The 5558-nt window shown below is 44.1% G+C and overlaps 1 non-coding gene across 1 annotated transcript; it reads right to left on the reverse strand.

Moving 5' to 3' along the window:
• Positions 1-3445: 3445 nt before the first annotated feature.
• Positions 3446-3552, reverse strand: LOC125582666. The gene has a single exon (XR_007320122.1). It is a non-coding gene; the product is annotated as a small nucleolar RNA R71 (small nucleolar RNA).
• Between the last annotated feature and the right edge of the window lie 2006 nt (positions 3553-5558).

The raw sequence follows: 5558 nt of genomic DNA on the forward strand, positions 1-5558 counted from the left end.
GAATTTTATGTTCACCAAAAATGTAACGGCCCGATCCCCCGGCGTCCGTCCGGGGTTATCGAAAGGGCGTTATGGACACGTGTCTACTCATTTAGACAACCCTACGTGTCCCGTTACTGGTCCCGAGAGCCGACAGGCGCATAACCTTCTTTGAAATACCGTCACACCCACATCCATATACTTCTACTTACATTCCTGCGCACAGGGAAATGGAAATAGAGGAGTGAGCAACAAGTTACTCAGCTTGTCTTGTGGGAAGGCTGTTAAAGGGTGAGGTCGGGGGTTCGAATCTCACCAACAACCTAATTATGGGGCAGGTAGTTCCCATAATGGAGGGGTTGGGGTCGGTGCGCTGCAGCGCTGTGAGCCTGGGTCCCACGGGACGGGTTGTCATATTAAAAGTCGACTTTTTATTATGGGTGACACTCTATACTACTCTATGCGGGAACTAGGACTAACTAGCCACTACAATCAGGTAATGTATTTTTATCATTTCATACTGTCATCACTAATTGTCCACATTCAATTCCATACATTTCTAGCAACCTAGTGATCAATCAATACAATGAACTCACTCATTGCCACACACGTTAAACCCTAGACTTAACCGACTCATCCAGACCGACTCGATCCTATGACACCTTTAACTCCCCGTTACCCGACCATGATGCACGTTTTTATATCCCGCCTCTCGCGGTTGGCACTTCGTTCTTATCATCAGTGGGTAGCTCCCACTAGGCTTCTACCCCATATTCATGTGGATTCGCCACATCTCCTATGGGTGCTTCTATATTCTTGTGGATTCGCCACATCTCCTATGGATACCTAGCGTGAACTACTGCCACACATACTTTCCTTAGACTCTATATACTTTCCCCACCCATGCTTAACCGTAACCTTATTCTTTCATACTTTCACTTATCCTTTCACATCCTTATCATTTTCACTTATCCCTTCCCATTCTCATTCGCTTTCCTTTTCATTTAGACTTCTACTTGGACTCATTCACTAGACGCCACCCGTTATCGGTGCCACACACAATACACATTGCACTCAAGTTTTACTTCAATAACATTAACAATCATTACTCATCTATCAGCTTAGCATTCATTTCTCTCTAGCATCCTAGCTTTAATCACAAACCACTCATGGGACTACACATCCAAACATACAAGCATAAATTACCAATCAATCATCGCTACCACAACTCCATTTCAGTTTACTAAGTCCCATTTAACAATATGAGGGTTCTTATGCATCGTGTTCCATTCATCTAACATCCTTGCAATAATCATGATCTATCATCCTGATATCTTGCATATTCACATTGTTTTATCCATTTGTTCATGTGCATTTTCATCATATAGATTAGGATTAAGCCATGTCTAGGTTGCATTTTGCATACATATGTCTCCATTAGGTATTGGAGTACCACATGGAGTTCCTGGAGACATTTGGGTACATTTGGAGCTCAAGGGAGGTGATTAGAGGTGATTAGAGTGATCATTGGACGAGCAATGCATGGGAACGACCTACCGGAGCGACGCCATGAACTCGCTCGCCATCTACGCTTCGGAGCGACCTCCTAGAGCGACAAGGCGAAGTCGCTCCAGCTCCTAGAGCGACCTCACCGCAGCGACACCCAGAGGTCGCTCGGGTTGTGTCGATTTGAGAGAGACGAACAAGCCGGGAGCGACCTCCTAGAGCGACACCCTAAGGTCGCTCGCGTCTATGGTTTCTGAGCAAGCCGGGAGCAACGTCTTCGGAGCGACACAGCCAGGTCGCTCGCGAGGAAACGACCCGGGAGCGACCTCTCGCAGCGACGTGCCGAGGTCGCTCCACGTCTATTTGTTTGGCCGAATTCATGTTTTCTCAAGGGCCTTTTTGGTCATTTCATTATGCACGTTTTTATTTTCTAAACCTATGTTTTTTACTCTGGAAGCCACCACCAGGCAGATTATCTTTTGATCTATTGAGAAATACACAAAAACTCTCTTGAGAAGTTCATCTCTTGGATTTTGATTGTTATGTTCTCGTGTTATTGTTGATTTCTTATCTATTTCTCTACATGATTAATCTGAAATCCAATATGGGTTTAAGAGGAATCATGGAGATTAGTGAGTAATCACCTTTTGAATTCATGGGTTAGGGAGATCAAGGGTGATTAGGTTAGTTCTAGGATGTTTTAGTGTAGATCATTCTTGTTCCTTGCTAGTAGAGTATTCATAATGCATCTTCTGAGTTGGCCACTCAAAAGTTGATCAATAGGCATTTCCCACCCAAAAGGTGTTTGATGAAATGCCTGAGACAACTCTCCTAGGCTTTTAGTATACTTTGCCAAAGACATTTGTTGTTAAAGATGCTAAGATAGCTAATAGACTTGTTCGTAATGATTGCTTTCATATTATTCAACCAAAGACATTTGATGTTTGAGATATGTTAGCAAATGAGCATTCATCTAGACATAGAGCTTGCTTAGAATTGTGTCTAGGCTTAAGGTTGATAGTTTGATTGATCATTTGCCATCCTTAGTTCGATACTTGATCACCCAAGGTCTAATCCCTATGCCCATGAGTTCTCTTTTCCCTTAGTCAAGAAGTATCATTCTGTTATTGCTTTCTAGTTTTAGTCATAACTTAAAACCCATCTAAATCATTGGTTGCACTTAGATTAAGTGAGTACTTGCATTCTCAGTGCTTTGATATCCCTCAGAACTGGTTCGACAATCACTATACTACAACATTTGTCTTAGGAGCCTTGAAAACTCCTAACATCAAATTGGCGCCGTTGCCAAATTCTGAGTAGATTTGAACATTGAGATTTAGTCATTTACTTGAGACTAAGTCATTTTTATTTTCTTTTGTTACTGATTCTTCTTCTTCACCTACCTTTAACTTTCAGGTGTATGAACTTGAGGAGCAGGGGTCCAACAAACCTAGTTCCAATAGTAGCAGACATCAGAGCTTTAGAGAGGGAGTGTGTTCGAGCTAGAAGAGAAGAAGAACAACAAGCCCACTTGCAGCGATTGGATATTGATATGGCAGATCCACCGCAAGGGGCAGAACACCAACCGCGGGCAGCTCGACCCATTGGCACTTACGACCGCCCCAACATACATGGTCACAGATTCGGAATCCGAGCACCAGCTGTGGCAGCCAACAACTTTGAGGTCAAGTCAGGACTCCTCAACGTGATCGAGAACAACAAGTATCATGGCTTGGCTCTGGAGGACCCATTTGATCACTTGGATAGGTTCGACAGCTACTGTGGGTTGTCAAAAACCAATGGTGTGTCCGAAGATGCCTTAAAGCTCAAGCTATTCCCTTTCTCTTTGGGGGATAAGGCACGTCAGTGGGAGAAGTCTCTACCCAGCCACTCTATCACTACTTGGGATGAGTGCAAGAGAGCATTCTTGGAGAAATTCTTCTCATCCTCAAGAACTGCTAAGCTGAGAAATGAGATCTCCAGTTTCCAACAGAAGAACTTGGAAGGATTCAGTGAAACCTGGGAGAGATTCAAGGGCTACCAAGCTCAATGCCCACACCATGGTTTCTCTAAGGAGAGCTTGCTGAGCACATTCTACCGTGGTGCTCCTCCTAAGTACAGGGCCAGACTAGATACAGCTAGCAATGGGTTCTTCTTGGGGAGAACTGAGGAAGATGCAGAGGAGCTGGTTGACAACATGGTAAAGAGTGATGCAGTCTACAGTGGAGACCACGACAGAAGCAGTCGAACAGATGATAAGCAGACGAGGAAGGAGTTGAAAGCTCTACAGGATAAGATAGACATCCTCCTTGCTGATAAAGCCACACAAGAGCAGCTGCACTTTGTTGGTAACCCAAGCCAAGATACACCACCTGTTGTCCATGAGGTTGAGGGTTTGGAAGGTCAGGAAGACCTGTGTTTCATCAACAACAATGGTAGCTGGTACAAAAAAGAGCCCAACTTTCAGTACAACAACTACCAACAGAAATCCTACCCCAACAACCAACAGAGTGGTTATCCGCCTCGAAACAACCAGCAAGGCAGCTATCAACCTCATCAAAACCCCTCATCTGGTTCCTCTGCTCCTCAAGAGAGCAGCACTGACACCCTGCTGAAACAAATCTTGGAGTCTCAGACTAGAAGTGAGAAGCATGTTGGATATGAGTTGAAAAACCTTCATTCCAAGATTGATGGAAGCTACAATGAGCTCAACAACAAGTTCTCACATCTTGCTTCTACAGTCAAGAATTTAGAGAATCAGTTTGCTTCCATGAACACTCACCAGACTCGCCAGCAAGGATCTCTACCTGGAAAATCTGACCAAAACCCCAAGGAGGCCAAAGCTATCACCCTTAGGAGTGGTAAGCAGTTACCTCCTACAACCCTCACCAGTGATGCTGAGAAACTAGGTGAAGAGGTGGCCATCAACTTAGATGATGAAGTGGTGATTGTTGATGAGAAAATCAATGATGAAATCTTGGAGAAGATTGTGGAAGCCAAGGGTAAAGGAAAGGTTGGGGAAGCGAAGAAAACAGTGAAAGATGGTGAAGTTCTTGCTCCAGCAAGTGAGAACTCTTTTGTTCCTCCTCCCTATGAACCCAAACTACCATTCCCTGGTAGATTCAAGAGGCAGCTGCTAGAGAAGTACAAGGCTTTGTTTGACAAGCAAATGAGTGAAGCTCAGGTTGCAATGCCCATCATCGATGCTTTCATGTTGATTCCTCAATACAACAAGTTCCTGAAAGATGTTGTAGCTGCAAAGAAGAAGGAAATGGAAAGCATGATGATTCTTACCCATGAGTGCAGTGCCATCATCCAAAGGCTTGATGTTCCAGAGAAGTTAGAGGATCCAGGATGCTTCACACTACCTTGTGCTCTTGGACCTATGGTATTTGAGAAATGTCTCTGCGATTTGGGAGCTAGTGTCAGCGTGATGCCTTTGTCTGTTGCAAAGAAGCTTGGATTCACTCAGTACAAGAAGTGTAGACTCTCTCTGGTGTTAGCTGATCGTTCAGTGAAGTACCCTGTGGGCATCTTAGAGGACCTACCTGTGAAGATTGGAAGGTATGAGATACCTACAGATTTTGTGGTGCTTGAGATGGGTGAGGAGGCTCAGGACCCATTGATTCTTGGAAGGCCATTCTTAGCTACAGCAGGAGCAATTGTTAAGGTGAAAGCGGGCACGATTGATCTCCATTTGGGTAAAGGGCATGTTCTCCACTTTGACATCAAGGAGAAAATGAAGAAACCAACTGTGTTCGGGCAAGCCTTCTACATTGAAGAGATGGGCACTCTTACTGATGAGCACCTTGAAGAGTTACCACCTGAGGACGACGAGGAGGGAGCATCTACCTCTACTCATTCTCCATAGAAGGTAACACACTACTTTCCCTTGTATATACCATTTCGTTTTTGCATATTAGTTTTCTCTTTTTGGGTATCTCTCTCTCCTTGACAACACAGAGACTGTGTTATTTAAGTTTGGGGGAGGTACCAAGTATTTGATCACGTTTGCTTTGATGATTTGAGTCTCATGCATTGCATTATACATATATATTTGCATAAAAAAAAAA

This window comes from Brassica napus, chromosome C2 (assembly GCF_020379485.1).
Source record: "Brassica napus cultivar Da-Ae chromosome C2, Da-Ae, whole genome shotgun sequence".
Taxonomy (NCBI): domain Eukaryota; kingdom Viridiplantae; phylum Streptophyta; class Magnoliopsida; order Brassicales; family Brassicaceae; genus Brassica; species Brassica napus.